The sequence below is a fragment of the Cervus elaphus genome, chromosome 7, assembly GCF_910594005.1.
Source record: "Cervus elaphus chromosome 7, mCerEla1.1, whole genome shotgun sequence".
Classification (NCBI taxonomy): Eukaryota; Metazoa; Chordata; class Mammalia; order Artiodactyla; family Cervidae; genus Cervus; species Cervus elaphus.
In genome coordinates, this window is record NC_057821.1 from 25,409,423 (window position 1) to 25,428,280 (window position 18,858).

General features: G+C 42.7%; 1 long non-coding RNA gene and 1 other non-coding gene across 2 annotated transcripts in view; both read right to left on the bottom strand.

The window, feature by feature from the left end:
• Positions 1–334: 334 nt before the first annotated feature.
• Positions 335–18,858, bottom strand: part of LOC122697192 — a 29,377-nt gene continuing 10,853 nt past the window's right edge. Inside the window, exon 3 of the long non-coding RNA XR_006342014.1 lies at positions 335–520. This is a non-coding gene — a long non-coding RNA (uncharacterized LOC122697192). The remainder of the gene's footprint in view (positions 521–18,858) is intronic.
• On the bottom strand, positions 15,770–15,842 carry TRNAG-CCC. The gene has a single exon. It is a non-coding gene; the product is annotated as a tRNA-Gly (tRNA).

Sequence of the window (18,858 nt, forward strand, 5' to 3'; positions counted from 1 at the left end):
AAGACACACAGACTGAAAGTGAGGGGAGAGAAAAAGGTATTCCATGCAAATTGAAATAAAAAAGGCGGCCAGAGTCGTAATACTTATATCAGACAGAACAGACTTTAAAATAAAGACTGTTACAAGAGACAAAGCAGGACACTACGTGATGATCAAGAAATCAATCCAGAGAGCAAGAAGGGCGACCGCCCGGAAGGCACAGAAGTTCCATGCCCTTTTCCAGTACACCGCCCGAGGCATCTCTTCCATCTGGCTATTCCTGTGTTACATCTGTTGGCTGGAAAAAAAAAAGTGCACAACTCAAGAGCTGTAAGTTCAGTTTTATTTGGAGCAAGTGAAGACTACAGCCATGGAGACAGCTTCTCACGTAGCTCTGAGGAACTGCTCGGAAGAAATCGGGAGGGAGCTCAGTAAACGCATGATTTTGTAAGGGAGTCCAGGCAAACAAGCACCGATCTCAGCGGAAGGCTGCTGCTAGTCATGAGGAGCAGACGCTTCTGGTAATGATTTTGATGCTCTTCTAGACATGAGAAGACACAAAAAATTGGGTTCATAACATTTTCTTCTGAAACACTATCTAAAAGCCCGTTCTGCCTGTTTTTCCAGAGCAAAGAATGCCTCATTCGTGATCTCTATCCTGAACTTCTTTCAGGGTGAAAGGTCAGTGGTGACTGCAGTGGCTAGTGACTTAATTCTTGTAGAACTAGATGGAGAGGGACTTTTTTTTGTTAACGTATCCTTTTATAACAAACCAGTAATGTAGTAAGCAAATGTTTTCCTGAGTTCTAAGAGCTGCTCCAGCAATTAACAGAACTCAAACAGGGGGTTGTGGGAACTTCTGATCGTTAGCCAGAGACCAGGTGATAATCTGGAAGGCTACTGGCATCTGAAATATGGAGGGGGCAGTCTTATGGGACTGAGGCCTCAACCTATGGGTCTGATAATGAGTTGAACTCTAGGACACCTACGTGGTATCAGAAAATTGCTTGGTGACATAGGGGATACACACACTGGAATTAGGTGCAGAATCAGAAATGGTGATCAGCTGGTGATCAGAAATGAGATCAGAATCAGAATTACAAGATGACTGGATATCCACATGCAGAAGAATGAAGTTGGACTCCTACCTCATTCCATATATAAAAATTAACCTCAAAAAAAAAATTAACCTCAAATACCAATATATCAAAAGCACAAATGTAAGACGTCAAACTAAAGCTATAGAAGAAACCATAGGTGTAAATCTTCATGATTTTGAATTAGGCAACAGTTTCTTAGAATGGATACCAAAAGCACAAGCAATAAGAAAAAAATAGATATACAGTACTTCATCAAAATTAAAACCTTTTGCACAGCAAAGAGCACTACAAAATGAAAAGACAACTCACCAAAAGCTGGGAGAAAATATTTATAAATCATATATCTGTAAATCATATACTAGATATTGCTGCTTAGTTGCTAAGTTATGTCCGACTCTTTGTGACCCTGTGGACTGCAGCCCTCCAGGTTCCTCTGCCCATGGGATGTCCCAGGCATGAATATTGGAGTGGGTTGCCATTTCCTTCTCTGGGGGATCTTTCCAGATCAGGGATTGAACCTGCGTCTCCTGGATTGGCAGGTGGATTCTTTACCACTGAGCCCCCAGCGAAGCCCATATTAGATATCAATTATCTTAGATATATTAGATATCTTCCTTCCTGGAGAAGGAAATGGCAACCCACTCCAGTATTCTTACCTGGGAAATCTTATGGACAGAGGAGCCTGGTGGGCTACAGTCCATGGGGTTGCAAGAGTTGGACACAACTTAGCAACTAACACACGTGTCCAACTATACGACCCCATGGACTATAGCCTGCCAGGCTCCTCTGTCTATAGGATTTTTCAAGCAAGAATACTCGAGTGGGTTTCCATTTTCTCCTCCAGGGGATCTTCCCAGATCAGGGGTCAAACCAGTGTCTCCTGCATTGCAGGCAGATCCTTTACCACTGAGCCACCTGGGAAGCCCCTCAGTGAAATATTATTCAGTCATAAAAAGGAATGATGTAGGAATTCATGCTACAGTATGACCTTGAAAATATGATGCTAGGTGAAACAAGTCAGTCATCAAAGGCCATACACTGTATGGCTGCATTTCTATGAAATGTCCAGAATAGGCAAAACCCATAGAGATGGAAAGTTGATTAGTGTTTGCCCGGATTTAGAAGGAGGAAGGAATGGGCAGTCAACAGGTGTAAGTTTCCTTTTGAGAAGATGAATGTTCTGCATTTATTAGTGGTGATGGTTGCACAACTTTGTGAAGACACTAAAACCACTCAGTTGCATATTTTGAGAGTGTGAATTTTATGGTATGTAAATTATATCTCAGAAAATTCTATGAAAAAATACTGATAACTATTCCCTACTCAGATCAACCAAATCCAAATATCTAGAGATGAGGCTAGGGCATTTACATTTTTAAAAACTATCTTGTGATTCTGAACACCGGGAGTTTGTAACCCACTGCATTGACTAAACCATCAGGGACTTCCCTGGTGGTCCAGTGGTTAAGATTCTGCGCTTCCAGTGCAGGGGGTGTATTGGATTTGAGCCCCGGTTGGGGAACTAAGATCCCACAAGCTGTATAGCGTGGCCAAAAAAAAAAAAAAAAAAAAATCAATCTTTTTAAATTGTAAATTTGTTGGTAGGCACTAGCAAGATTCTTTGACTCTCCCTGGCTCTAATGATAATTTTGATGGGGACAGTTGGTAGGAAAATGTCCGAAGTAATTGAACCTAGGTCTCCTGCATTGCAGGTGGATTCTTTACCAGTTGAGCCACAAGAGAAGCCCAAGAATACTGGGGTGGGTAGTCTATCCCTTCTCCAGGGGATCTTCCCAACCCAGGAATCAAACTGGGGTCTCCTGCATTGCAGGCAGATTCCTTACCAACTGAGCTATCAGGGAAGCCCCAAGAAATTGTAACTAAAACTCACCAGTACAGGTGTCAGAATTCACCAGTGCTATCAACAAAGGGACATATTGTTTCATTTTGTGGTAATGTGTTTTTTTAAAAAGTTTTCCCCAGTGCTAATCAATTAGCATGCTCTTACATGTTCTCCCTGTTGCAATATCATGGAAAATTTTTCAAAAAATGTAACATTACTCTTAATTACAATGTCACTATAATGATCTGTAATGTCAGAATTGTATTTTTTTAAATCTACTTCAGCTGCAGAGTTCACACTGGGAGAGCTATGGTGACCCCTAGCTCTGAGGATTTCCCTTTGAATTCCAGAGTGGGAGTCAGACTTCAGGTCTTGAGGCTGTCCTAAGGGTGAAATGCTTTTTTTTTTAAAAAAATAAATTTTTATTTATTTTTGGCTGTGCTGGGTCTTCATTGCTGCATGCAGGTTTTCTGTAGTTGCAGCGAGCGGGGTCTACTCTTGATCGTGGTACAGGGGCTTCTCATTGCAGAGGCTTCTCTGGTTGCTGGGCACAGTCTCAGGAGTAGTTGCACAGGGGCTGAGTTGCTTCGCGGCATGTGGGATCTTCCCAGATCAGGGATGGAACCTGTGTCCCCTGTGTTGGCGGGTGGATTCTTAACTACTGGACCACCAGGGAAGCCCCAGGTGAGGTGCTCTAAGGGAGCACAGGCTAAACTATTTCACCTATCCTAAGGGAAGGCAAGAGCCACAAAGGCCACATAGTTTTTAATTTTACTTTATCATTTGTTTAATATTCCCACTTAATTCCAAAAAGGAAGTTGAAGTAATTTGACTGTTTATCTAAGAAAGCAGATTTAGGCCCAGAGTAGGCCTTATAAGCAAAGCCTTCATTTTCCGGCATGGTTCCTTATGCAGAGAGATATGAGCCTAATAAATCCACTTAACCTGGATATTACGTATCATTTTGGAAAATGATTGTTTTCTTCATGGTCTAGTCTGTGATAAGAAGCAGCAGGGACAAAGCTACACAGAAGATGTAATAGCAAAGCTCTTGTATACTCTACTGGGAAATGCCTTGGTTCTGCTAAGATACCAGAATTATACACACCTTTTTATTAGACAAGTTTAGCACATTTAACTAATAACCTTTCTGAAGCATGTAAGTCTCTAAATAATGGCTTTCAAACACTCACTCTTCTATTAATAAGCATAATAGATGGAATGCAAAACTCTCCTGAGGTCTATCAGAGTTACACAAAAGAACTCTACCTGTAACTTTGCTATCTGTACTCCTTACAAGAAAGCATATCAATATTGAAGTAAGTAAAAGCAATGTTATTAATATTGAACCCAGACTTCTGTTCATTGTACTAGTATTTGCTAATATTGAATTATACTAATTACATTAATATTTAATTTGGGGATAGGTTCAATAGAAATGCAATTAGGACAATCTATTGAGGTATGTTCAATACTGAGGCAATACTGAATCTATTGAATTTAGAATTACCCTAATAATAAGATCAGTTTAGACAAGCTTCTTACTAGATACTTCTGACCTAGCCAGGATGGAAAAGCTGGTACCATACAGCCCTCTCACTATAAATAACCACAGAACTAGATAAGGTACATAAAATAGACATTGGACAACAGTCTGGGGGGACTCTCCTGAAAGAATTTTCCTTTTCTTTCCTGAAAGAAGGAAAACAAACAAGGTAAGTTACATATACACATAAAAAACTTCACGGATGAGTTATCTCAAACATTTAAAGGGAAAATAATATTAATCCTACACATCTTTTGTAGAAAATAGAGGAGGTGGGAACATTTACAAACTTGTTTCATGAGACAAGAGTTACTCATATCAAAACCAAAAAACAAAACAAAACGGTGGGGGACTTCCTTGGTGGTTCAGTGGCTAAGACTCCATGCTCCCAATGCAGGGTGCCTGGATTCAATCCCTGGTCAGGGAACTAAGATCCCATATGCCACAACTAAGACCTGGTACAGCCAAATAAATTCATTAAATAAATAAAAAGAATTTTTTAAAAAGGCATTACAAAAAAATCCCCCCAAACTGCTGACCAATATGATGCAGAACATAGATATAGAAGTCCTTAACAAAATTTTAGCAAATTGAGCCCAGCCATATGGAAGAATAATTATCATGATCAAATGGGGTTTATTCCAGGAATGCAATGTTAGCTTAACATTTGAATACAAATTAATGTAATTTAACAGAATAAAGAAGAGAAATCATGTGATCATCTCCACAGACACAGGAAAAGCATTTGCAAAATATAACATTCACTCACAGTAAAATCTCTCAGCAAACACAGAATAACAGGAACCTTTCTGTTCATAATGTACATATCTGACAAAGGACTTTTATCCAGAATATAAGAGCAACTCTTATGACTCAAAAATAAAAATGTGAACAAATCAATTTTTTTTTAAAAAGTAGCCAAAAAGGACTTCCCTGGTGATCTGGCTAAGAATCTGCCTTCCAACGCGAGGGACACAGTTTTGATCCCTTGTCTATGAAGATTCTGCATGCCATGGGGCAACAAAACCCATGTACAACTGCTGAGTTCATGTGCTGCAACTGCTCAAATCAGCGAGCTCTAGAGCCCGTGCTCTGCAACAAGAGAAGCCTCCCCGATGAGAGGCCCGAGATCCTCAATCAAGACTCAGCGCAGCCATAAATAAATAAATATAAAACAAAAATAAAAGTCAAGAAGACTTCTGCTTTCAGAAAAATGGAGCAGACATACTTTTACTTTACTCCTCCTGCTAAGTACAGCTAAAAACTCTGGACATTCTAAGCAAAGATAAAGAGACTCTGAAAGGTGGGGAAAAGGAAGACCAGCCACAGACTTCAGGAAGTGAGGAACAAGGTGGTAAATTCCCTGGGTTTTCTTTTCTCGCTCGCTCTCTCACACATCACACACACCACACACCACACACACCACACCACACACACACACACACACACACTCTAGAAAAGCCTACTGGCTCTAGCCAAAGACCCAAAGGGACAACCTTGAGTCTGGTTCCAGCTGTTCCTATTTTTGGTATGCTGTGAGGAATAAATCACCTACCCAGCCTAAACTTTGATGAGGTTTAATAAAAAGCCCTAATACAACTTAAAACTATTTTTCCCCCCTGAGACCAAAACTCTCCTTTCTTAACTCAACTTCCTCTCCTTCCTCTTTTCTTTAATTGTGTCAGCCATGCTTGCCCCACTTTTTTCAGTGCTTAGCCTGTATCCTATATTGCATCTCCTCAACATCCATTTTACTGGGCTATAATTTGCTTCAATATGCATATCTTTTAAATGCATAATCTGATAAGCTCTGATGAATGCATATACCAATGAAATTATAATTGCAATCAACATATAGAACATTTTCAGCACCCTCAAAAGTTTCATCTTCCCTCCTGGCAGTCTATCTCTTAGCCCCAAGTGTTTTCTTTGGTCACTATATTTGCATTTTCACTATAGTTTTTACACTTTGGGGTCTGGCTTTTTTCACTCAGCATAATGGTTTTGCATGTATGTCACAGTTATCTGTAGTTTGTTCCTTTTTATTGCTGAGTAGTATTCTACTGTACAGATATACACCATATTTTGTATATTGACTCACCAGGTGCAAGGCATTTGGTTGCACCCTGTTTGGGCTATTACTGTGAATAAAACTGCAATGATCACTCATGGAAAAAGAAAAGGTGGCACAGAAGTATATTTACTGACAAACATTCATGACAAATTGCTAAATGAAAAAAGAAAAAAAAGGTTACAGGACAGTTAATACAATATGGACCAAATTTTGTAAAGAATATACTTGGTAAATAAGTAAGTGCATAGACAAAAGCCCCAAAAGTGTGTGTGTGTTGGCTGTGCCTCGTGGCATGCAGGACCTTAGTTCCCCCACCAGGGATCGAACCCATGCCCCCTGCATTGGAAGTGTGGACTCTTAATCACTAGATAGCCAGGGAAGTCCTGAAAGCCCCAAATGTTAAATGTTAATGATGGTTATCTCTGGGTGTTGAGATTACATGATTTTTAGATTAAAAAAAACAATAAAGTGGGGAAAAGACTGTAAAAGGCACTTCACAAAGGAGGAGTTGCCAATAAGCACACAAAAACTGATCCCTGGTTATCAAGGAAAAGTGGTTCAAGTCACCACGCATGCCATGACTGACAGTACCAAGTGTGGGCCAAGATGCAGAGCAACGAACCTCATATGTTACTGGCGGGAATGTGAAACTGTGCAACCACTTTGAAAACTGGTCTGGCAGTTTCTCATAAAGTTAAACATGCACCTACCCTATGACCGAGCAAATACACCTCTAGGTATTTACCCAAGAGGAATGAAAACATTGAACACAGAAAACACTTGTGCACGAACATTCACAGCACCTTTATTCCTAACACAGAATGTTCTAGGAAGAAAATCAGATTTCAAAAACTTGTTCTCTTTTCCTAGTCCAGGTTTTAGCAACTAGAACAGCAACAAACTAGAAACAACTCAAATGTCCATCAATAGGAGAATGAATAAACAAAATGGATCCTTCCATACAGAGGAATACTACTCATCAATAAAAAATAATAAAAAAAGAAAATCATTTCTGATATACACAACACAAGGATGGGCCTCAATATCATTGTGTTGAGTAAAAGAAGCCAGGTACAAAGAGATCCACATTGATTCCGTTTATGTGAAGTTCTGAAATAGGCAATACCAATCTGCAGCAAAAAAAAAAAAAAAATCAGAGCAGTGGCTGCCTGTGGAGTGGGGTGGGGTGGGAGATGGAAGGGGTTGACATGGATGGAGCTGACAGATATCTGGGGGGTTATGGCAGTATTCTGTATTGTGATGGGGTATGGGTTACACAGACAGATGTGACTGTTGAAACTCAGAACTGTGAACTTAAGACCTGTCATTTCACTGTACAGGAGTTATACTTCAATAAACAAGGGGAAAATTTAAAAGAAACAAATCTTTTTGTTAATACAAATTCAAACATATAAAGCAATAGAAAGTATACTTTTATAAGTACCCCATCATATTGGAGTAATAATTTGCTGACTTCTGTGACTGGTAATAAATTGCTTAAGACAAGCATCACAACTGATTCCCCGTTCATTCATGAGCCAAGAATGATTGTGTGTTGATTTTCTCATAAAAGCCTTCCTCCTCCCTTGCTATGTCTCAGGGTTTGAGAAATTTCTCGAATTTTAGAAAGGTAGAATTTTCTAGCCTTCTCAGGGATTTCAATGGAATGTCAGAATTTGACCTATTGACACCTAATTTTTAAATGTGGTCATTTGCAAATACCAGCAAGTCTTCATTTTTTAAGTTTTTTTTTTTTTTTTTTACTGGTCAACATTGCCTTTAGGAGCAAACAAGTAGGATTAGTTTTAAAATAAGCTCAGTGTTTTTTCCTGTTTTACCAATTGAAGAATTACAGTAATAATCTATGCTGTACTCCTCTCCATTCATATTTTAGAAGATGAATTAATGAAAAGAATGAGGTAGACTGGGGTTAGGATGCTGTTTTTCCATTTACTTGCTATGTGACCTTGAATAAATTTTTCGATCTTTCTAACCCTCAGCCTCCCTAACAACAGGTATATGAATATGTACCTCAAAGCGTCATAATGAAGAATAAACATCATCTGAGAAAATGCCTTGACATCCACCAGGAGCTCAGTAAATATTACTGCCTCCCTTTAACTCTTTAGCAGGGGACAAGAGTGAAGAATGTTCCTTCCTCCATATTTCAGAGGTAGGTACACGCTAAAATCTGGACCTTCTTTGGGTAACTTACACAAGTCCACTTTGAACTGTTTTACAGGGGAGGTGGCTATGGATGGATCAAGGCAGGTGGAGCGGGAGGGCTGTGCGAGCCTCGCCTTTTATCTCCCTAGAACATCATGAACATTTTCTAATAACTAATGATGAAAATATTGCCTGCAGTTTCTTTTCTTCTCGATGAAAGAGTACTAAGAAAGCCGTTTCTTGCTGTTGTTGTTTTTTTAACTGCTCACTGGGAATCACTGATCTGGGACCCGGCTGGTGGGACCCGGCTGGTGTATGGGAGGGCAGCTTTCCCAAGAGCCGGTGGTGGGGACATGTCAGCACAGGCTGCCGCGGTCACTCTCAGATCCCGAACGATGCTCCCCAGCGTGGCAGGGAGGGCAGGCATGGAGAAGTCCCTCTGCCCTCTGTTACATTTTGCTTAAAGACCCATTTTTGCTTTTGTCACCTCTCTCAGAGCGACCAGACTTTACTACAAAGCCCAACCAGATCTCTGTAATAAATTACCTGGCAAGAGAGAAAAGGACAAAGGAATGTATTAGGAAATCTGACTTTCTTCCTAGAGTGTTCAGGGTTACCTGTTCCAAAGGCGCAGGGTTGTACTAGGGTGTGTGCTGGGCAGTTTGCAGCTTAACATTAGTAGAAAAAGTTCAGTTGGTTCAAATCATTTATAAATTTTTTGTATTAAGGGTGAAATGTTTCCAAACCTGGAGAAATAGTGTTACAAGATAGCACTGGACATTTGTACTACAGGTATAAATAAGCCTGTAATTGACTAAACCTTCACAACAATTATGTGAGGTTGGTTATGTATTACCCATTTTATAAATGAGTAAACAAAGGCTCAAAGAGGATGTGTGTTTGCTTGGAGTCATGAGTATTGTAAGGGAGAAGACGAGGCTTAGAACCCTGGCCTCCTTGCTCCAAATCTTTCCCCACTAGGTGATCAATGAATGCTAGATGCTAGTTTGACTTTACATATGTGCGTATGTGAAAAGTGTTAGTTACTCAGTTGTGTCTGACTCTTTGCAACTCCATGGACTGTAGCCCGGCAGGCTCCTCTGTCCATGCAATTCTCCAAGCAAGAATATTGGAGTGGGTTGCCGTTTTCTTCTCAAGGGGATCTCCCCAACCCAAGGATCGAACTCAGGTCGTCTGCACTGCAAGGGATTCTTTACCGTCTGAGCTACTAGGGAAGCGTGTGTGTGTGTGTGTGTGTGTGTGTGTGTTGGAATAGAGTACATTGGAATAGAGTTGCTTTACAATGTCTGAACTCTTTTGACAGTAGTATTGGTTGACTGGCCATCAGAAAACTATGATCCTGGGGGTCCAGAGAGTGAGGGAAAAGGTGGAGATGAAGGAAGCTGACACGAGCTGCTGTATGCAAACATGACAGCAAGGACTTCAGGGTGAAGATATAAGAGGCGTTTCTGATGGACTGTCTTATATTGGATCTCCTTTCATATATTTCCTTTCTGGGATTACACCTCTTTTTCCAACTGGAAACAACCAATGCAGAGTGAAGAACAAGGGAAAATAGAAACATGTATCATTTCCAGAGTGTCAAAAGTATCATCAAGCTGAGGAAGAAATTTATAAATGTACACACATAATTTTTTTAGATTAAAAACACTGTGTCCCACCAAGTACAAAGCTTGTTTGATTTTTTTTTTTGTCAGCCCTGTGTATTTTTGTTAGTAATGTTGAGCACTGAGATTATTTTCTTAGCACAGAATTTTCCAGTAAACCTCCCACATTGGTGCAAACTTCCTGTTCTTCTTCCTAGACCCTTCATTACAGGCAGCAGGAGAGCTGATATTCAGCAGAAAATTAACTTGGCGGGGTGTGTGCTTAAAGGCATCAACTTTCAAGAAAAGGAAGTTTTTGTTTTGTTTTACAAAGCATTGCTTTTTACTTGTGGTGGGCCTTTTGAAGTTATGGATTATTTTCTGAAGATAGAGGTTTTTGGTTTAGCACAATTCTCAGTACCTGGAAAACACTCAGTGTGTGTTGTTGAACTGAATGCCTAACATGTACTTTCCCTTGATCAAATAAAGAAATTTTATGGGTTAATATTTATTTTGATTTAAGATACAGAATTATTTACTTATTTATTTTTGGCTGCACTGCACAGCATGCAGGACCTTAGTTCCCTGACCAGTGATCAAACCTGTGTCCCCTGTATTGGAAGGTAGAGTGTTAACCTCTGGACTACCGGGGAAATCCCTTCAGCCTTTATTTTCGATGAGCTTATAGGAGCAGGCGATCTTTGGAAACTGGATAAATGGATTTGTGAGGACTATGGTCCAAGAACATGCTTAAAAAAGGAGGCTTTGATCCTTTATTAAGCACAAAACAAGCTCACAGCTAAGTAAACCTCCTCTTAAATTTGTGGTTATCAGGCTTGGCTGTATATTGTAATCACCTGGGGTAGAATAGTGGTAGCTTTGAAAAACATACTTCTGCCAGGTCTCAGACCCAGAAATTTTTGTATAATTGGTTTAATCTACAAATTTTTCCAATAGCCATGTATAGATGTGAGAGTTGGAGTATAAAGAAAGCTGAGCGCCAAAGAATTGATGCTTTTGAACTGTGGTATTGGAGAAGATTCTTGAAAGTTGCTTGGACTGCAAGATCCAACCAGTCCATCCTAAAGGAGATCAGTCCTGAATACTCATTGGAAGGACTGATGCTGAAGCTGAAACTCCAATACTTTGGCCACCTGACGCGAACAACTGACTCATTGGAAAAGACCCTGATGCTGGGAAAGACTGATGGCAGGAGGAGAAGGGGACGACAGAGAATGAGATGGTTGGATGGCATCACTGAGTCGATGGATGTGAGTTTGAGTAAGCTCCAGGAGTTGGTGAAGGACAGGGAAGGCTGGTGTGCTGCAGTCCCTGGAGTCACAAAGAGTTGGACACAATTGAGCAACTCAACTGAACTGAACTGAGCTTCAGATTTTAAAAAAACTTGCCAGGAGATTCTAATGGGCAGCCAGAGCTGAGCATCATTCTGTTACATAAATGAATACATTTAATCATATTTACTAAATACTAGGCACTGTGCTGGGTACTTGTTATTCTTTATTTTACTGACATGGAAACTGGGACTCGTGGATTTTGACTTGCTTACCATGATAGAGCAACTCAGTGTTAAAGTTGGAAAGAAAAAAGATCCTAGGGCCTTACACTCTTTTTGCCATTTACATCATAGTAATTAAAAAATATGCTAGTGCCTGCAGAAGCCAATGTCTGCCCTTTGAAAACGTAGACATGAGTAAATGAAGACCGACTCACTGAGGATTACAAGGACAGTCCTCAGAATGCTATGTGAAGCCAATTTTTAAAATATTTATTTTTATTAATTTATTTGGTTGTACCAGGTTTTACTTGTGGCTTGTGGAATCCCCAGCTTCAGCACATGGGGTCTTTAGCTGAGGCACAGAAACTCTTCGCTGCAGCATGTAGGATCTAGTTCCCCAACCAGGGATTGTACCCTGGCCCCCTGCATTGGGAGCGTGGAGTCTTAGCCACTGGACCACCAGAGAAGTCCCGGAAGCCAGTTTTCAAACATGTATGGAAATAAAATCTGGGTGCCAGGCCTATTGGATACATATTTCCTTCTAATGTATTTAGAATGTATATATATTTCCTTCTCTTCTTCAAAACCCAGCAACATCTCTTACCGAATTGGAAATTGCAGATCGTTAGAAGGGCCTGATGTCAGCCCTTGTTGAGTTTAGCCTCAGAGATGTACTTACTAATAGCCATTGAAGAGCAGGACTGGGTGACCACGACAAAGAAAATCGAGGCTGAGTTGTCCACGGGGTGGGCAACTAAGGTGCTATACGCAGTCAGGTCACTCATTGCCCCTGTTGTAAACTAGCGTGCTGTGGACTGAGACTGTATATCATTTATGGACATCCAGACTGCTTAGAGACCCAGGAGGCAGCTATTCAGTTAAGAAAAGGCAAGCTAAGAAAAACAAGACTTCAACCAAACCCAACTGTAATCGTGGTGGAGAAGCTCATTGCCTGTCTGGAGGTGGCTTGTGACTCTAATGTGTGAGTGCGCTGTGTATGTTTTGGCTTGAATAACCCCTTATTCACAGTGTTATGCCTCAGGTGTCCCATCAATGCTTCCTTTTTCTCTCTGAATTTCCCTCCCTTCAAGGTCTTTCCTCCATCCTTACAAACTCTCCGTTGGCCAAGAAACATATGGAGTAAACATGGCTTGTGGGCATTTTAGAGTTCTGTTGGGAGAAGCGGGAACTGTTTAATAAATCAAGACAAATCTGAGACAAAGGCAGATGAGAAAGAGAAGTAGACACAAAAGATGAAATGGGCAGGTAGAGAAAGTGATAGGAAGGTACTTAGAGATGGAGAACAGATAGTATACGAAAGAGTGAATGAGACACAGACAGGCAGAATCCTAGTGAGAGAGAATGGAGAGAAGCAGAGACAGGAGCTCAGAGAGAGCTAGACAGACAGGGGGAGGGAGACAGACAGACAGAGGCAGCCAGGCAGCAGTGGAGAGAGAGACAGAGGCGCAGAGCAGAGCAGACAGGAGACAGAGGCGGCCAGAGGTGGAGGGGGAGAGAGACGCGTATCGAGGGGGGAGCCGGGGAACGGAAAGAGGTGAACAGGGACGTGGACGGCAGTGAGCAGAGGGGAGAGGCCAGGGGGGTGTGGTGTGGACAGCACTGTGTGCGTCCTCCCAGAGGAGCGAGGAGCTGGATGGGTTTGCCAGGAGGGACAGCCTCTCCACTGGGGCTGTAGAAGGGGATGAGTTTAGTCATCCTCAATAGCAGCAGGATTCCTTCATCCCTAAGCCCAATCCATATTCCATCTGGTGGGCAGTCTAGCGAATGCAGCTTCCTACACCCGCACTCTGGGCCAGGGGAGGACCTCACAGAATTACAGATGTGGGAACCGAGACCCTCGTGGTGGACGTGTGTGGCTTCCTGGTCAGCCCTTTTCCATTCACTCTGTTTCCAGTAACGACCTCCCATGTTTGTGGGGAACCACCCCTCCCCACCTCCATCTGTGGTTTTTGTGGCCTTGGCAGGACCTCCCACCACACCCATTCCAGGGACAGTGTAGGATCCAGGCTTGGCGTCTGATCCAGAGCATCAGTTTCCCCTGTGGTCAGTGACTGGCTCAGGAGTAGGCACATAACTCAAGGGAGGCAAGTCAGAGCCAATCAGTCTCTTTTGGAGGGTGTATGTGGGCTCCAGGGTTTGCCCTCAGATCCAGACTTGAACCTGGAGACACGTTGGCTGAAGCTGGGGCTGCCATCTTGCCAACTCGCATAGTCGCAAAATGAAGCCAGCACCCAGCGAAACAGAGAGTAAAATGAAGAACCTCTGCATTCTCATGGTCTCTTCTGAACCCTGATCAAGCTGTTCTAAGTCAGAACTATCTCTAGAGTTTTTATTTATTAAAGCCAATAGATATCCTTTTTCTCTGACAGCATAAACCAGTTCAAATGGAAGTTTCTGTCCGTTGCAACCAAATCCTAATTGATATAATGTTCTGGGTTATATCATCACATTCTACAGACTTGCAGTTTAAGTAACTTATCTAAGATTTTAGCTAGTTGGTATCAGCACATGAACTGAGGTTTCACCAAACAAGTACCCCTCTGAATTCACTCTTCCATTCTCTCCCCCTTGTTTTAAGATAATGGGCCCATTTCAAATAAATGGTTTTACTTTAGTGACTTCATAATGTCTGAAAATGCCAACTCTAAGCAAAATTGCTATGCCCAGGCAATGCTTATTTAGGCTCAGCTGTTTCCTTATTCTGTGATGTTCTCCTCTCTTTTCCTAGCCGCGGTAAGCAGAACATGACAGGTATCTCAGATACTTTCATGTGAACTTATGGTGGTTCAGACATTGAAGAATCTGTCTGCAATGAGAGTGGCCCGGGTTTGATCCCCTGGAGAAGGGAATGGCAACCCGCTCCAGATTTCTTGCCTGGAAAATTCCATGGACAGTTGAAGCCTGGCATTCTACAGTCCATGGGATCACAGAGTTGGACACAACTGAGCAACTAACACTTCTTCTTCTACCAAGTAGAACCTTTACCTTTTAAAAGAGAACAGTAAAAAGATCCCGAAGGAATAAATTTCTTAAAGCAGGAATCCCAAATATTGTAGCATATGGTTAGAGAACATACTTGGAGGTGCTGAAACATCTTCTTATTCTCTGAACATTGGGCACTAGGTCCAAGAGTCATTTTATAAGATTGTAAATGAAATCTTCCTGAAGAATCCTGAAAAATGTCCCCTGTGTAACATACATTGAGAGCAGTGATTCTCCAACTTGGCTGCGTGTTAGTCATTGGAGAGCTTGTTAAAACAAAGGCTGGGCCCCGCCCCCAGAGCCTCAGTTTCTGTGGGTCTGGGCTGGGGCCCAAGAACTTGCATTTCTAAAAAGTTCCCAAGTGATGCTGGTACTGCAGGTCTGGGTGGGACCCCACCTTTGAAGATCATGTTTAGATTTTAAAATACAACTCTGAGAGAGTTTGACCGGCTGACAGAAAACCTCCACACTGCGCTGCCCTAGCCCTAGATAGTAGGAGACCCCCACTTCTCCCCACCCCACCTCCCAGGAGCGATACCAGTCAGAGCTTGAGGCATAGCCTGGACAGTCGTGCAAAAGTCCCTGGTGTCCCCCAGGTGCGACCACTTGTGAAGAAGATGCAGGACTAGAGCCAGGAGTCCAGGAGGGCTAGGATCTGCTGATGCTTGTGTGGTGAGAAAACATTTTAAAAGTATGAATTCAGGGTTTTTTCCTTTCTGATAATTCCTGTTACTCTAGCACTGTCCCCTACCCAAAACTCTCCTCTGACTCTACTCCAGGCAACAACTAGAACCCCTTTTTTAAAAAAAAAAAAATGTATTTATTTGGCTGCACTGGGTCTCAGTTGCAGCACACAGGATCTTCAATCTTCACTGTGGCATGCGGGATCTTTAGTTGTGGCATGTGAACTCTTAGTTGCAGCATGTGGGATCTAATTCCCTGACCAGGGTTTGAACCCAGGCCCTCTTCATTGGGAGTGCAGAGTCTTAGCCACTGGACCACCAGGGAGGTCCCAGCTAGAACACTTTTATTCTCATTGCACCAAGGAAGGGCTGATATAGTACAAGAAACAGGAAGTCTACTTCCAGCTTTTGTGAATCTGACCACACAGGCCAGCCTGTTGGCTGTGTGACCGGGGTCATGCAGAGGCCACTGCCCCCAGAAGGCCCTTGCACTTAGGTCGAATGCTCTGTGGTGCTGCCCTGAAATTCTTAATAATTTTAGCTTTGAATCTGTGACTTGTAAACCAGACCACAGGACAGTGGAGCTTGCACCAGGGGCCTGGAGCTGTGACTCTTGTGCATCTTGCCCCCACTGTGTCTGGCTTGGGATCCCTGCCGCTCACTCCTATGTCCCCTGGTGCCACAGCCCCTTTCACCTCCCTCTTCCTGTGTTGTGATCTGCTAGCTCCCTCCACACCTGATGCGGGCCTGGGCACAGGTGCAGGCACTGGGGGTGTCAGGGCTGGGTGTGCCTACCCCATGGCATCTGGGGGTGGGATTCAAGGAAGCTGCCTTTTGGCCTCAGGCTGAGGGTACCAATCTGGTGGAGCTTCTTGCCCACTCACCCAGAGACTGAGTTTGCACGTGTGTACCAGCATGAAGGCTGCCATCCCTCAGGGATCGGCTGTCTGCTGTGGGCCCTCGGGAAGGGGACATTGACTTTCCTAACCCCTGCCCAGCCTGGTGTTTTCATTTTACTTGGAGCCTGGCAAGTGATGTAGCTGCCCTGAACACGGGGCTTGACATAGCCCACCAAAACCTCTGCACCCAAGAATAGCGGAGATGTAATGAAGAGGTGAAATAGCAGAGATGAAATGAAGTACATAGATAGCCCCGCAGAGGTTCCTGCTTTTCCCAGCACCATGTGGGAAAGAAGACCTTTGCACTCCAAATAGTAAAGAGTTGAGCTGATAGCAAGCTGGAACTGGGGGACCTTGGGTCAGGGATGACTTAGCACTGACCTGGCAGTCCAAAGGCCAGGTGAGAGCAGGCATCCATTGGGGGATACCAGCATGGATAGACTGTGACCCAGATGAGGTGGATCTGTACCTGAGTGTAAATCCACTTGGACAGATTAAACTCTTGCCATCAGATGAAATGGAGGTTTGAAGTAGAAAGTAAGTTTGTTTATAGACAAAGAACTCCAAGGTCTTTCCTGAATGTATGAATTGCGGTTCATACCTGACATACTATCCTCCCCAAAATGGGAAAAGGAAGTTGTAGAGGCATAGGGTTAAGAATGTGCAAGAAAAGGCATCTCTTGCAGATTGGGAGCTGAGCGACTGGTCAGCCTGGCAAGGAACCACTGTTCAGAGGGCCTAAATAGAGAACTCTGGATGTCACCCACAAGAGACAAATTACCCAGGCTCGTGAAACATCAGGACTAAGGCTGGTCAGAGGAAGCCACCCTAAGAGGCAGTGCCATGGCCCACTCCGAAACTTCCTTATAAGAGAGTTGTTTAAACTGTTCATTAAAATATTTTGTTCTATCATGGATATATGTTTCTTTTGCATTTTATTTGGGAGAACCCTTTCCTTAAAGTAACTTCGCTAGAGTGGTTTAGGAATAAAAAAAATGTTGGTTGCTAGGGGCACTGTCCCCGTGAAGGGCAAGATCAATACTTGATGAAAGTGAGCAGGAGCTGAGTTAGAAAGACTGGAAGGAGGAAAGTGACCTCAGCCTGATATTTTTACTGAAAAATAGTTTTAAGATGTTTTTCTTTTTATCTCATTTTTCTGCAACAAGCATGCTTTCCTTATGCATTTTTTACAAGAAGGGGAAAACCTCTAAAAACAAGAGGAAACTGGAGGGACTCACAATACCTGTGGTGAAGGCTAATTTATGATTAGCCTTTCTCTGCATTTTAGAGGAGAGGAGGAATAAAGGAAGAAAAATCCCCGACATAGACTACCTGTCACATTCTGTTTTCATTAGCTGGATCCAGATGTAAATGAAAGAACAAACATTCCCAGGGAGCAACCAGAAAGATGTGGCAACAGGGTGGTCCCCCAAGGGGCCGGGTCTTCAGAGGTAGAAAGTCCACCTGCAGGAGCCCTCCTCAAGTTGTCAACTTGGACTAGATGGCAGCTGACCCAGAAGATGCACCCCAGCAGGTTGTTGGGCTTTTGAGATTGCAGGGTGGGGGCAGGGAGTGGATTCTCTGGCCAGACTAGACCTATGTCATAAAACTTCTTAAATAATCAAGTATGTTCCAGGCTGCAGCAAATGAGACAAAACTCAGATAAAACCAAAACCATTGCATCCAAAGTGCACAGATGGTTCCCTGGGGTTCCCTGAAACTGGATCTGACTTAGGGAGGATTTCAACTTCTCCATTTGGTGCCAAATCTACCATAAGAGAGAATGCCCGATACGGATGCAACTCAAACCTGTGATAAACTAGGACAGAAAAAGCCATTCAAAGAGCCGAAGCAGCTACACAGAACAAAAAGGGAGAAGAGACAAGCAGACTCAGAGAGAAATGGCATTTGATCACTGAGAGCAGATTACTGACTTATTCTTATGGAATCAGACAGAGTCGAAAAAGGTTCTTCAGAAGGGGGTCAAGGCCCCCATCCCATTTGAAAGAACATGCACCCTACTTGGCTGGGCGCCCTTTTCCACCAGTGTGGCCTCTATGTAAAGAGAATTGGACCCTGGTTCTCAGAAGCTTGTGTTTCCTCTCTGTCAGGGAGCCTGTTTAGCTCATGATGGGAATTTTGTCTTCAGCAGCATCGGTTTTCAAAATTCCTCACATGGACACAAAATTAAAAGGGAAGTGGAGTCCCTTTGGGATGTTTTATCTCATGAATCATCCATCCCTTCCTGACTCTCCTGGGAATCCCATCCACACACAGAGGTCCCATTGACTCCTGTGGTCCCTATCAAAGCCAACTTCAAGAACGGAAAAGATGAGCCCTAGTTGATTTCATGTTGGACTCACCAGCTAAATTCTATTGCTGGCAATGGTCAGATCAGCCTAGGATTAAAGAGACAGAAATACAAGAGCCTGCTATTCAAGT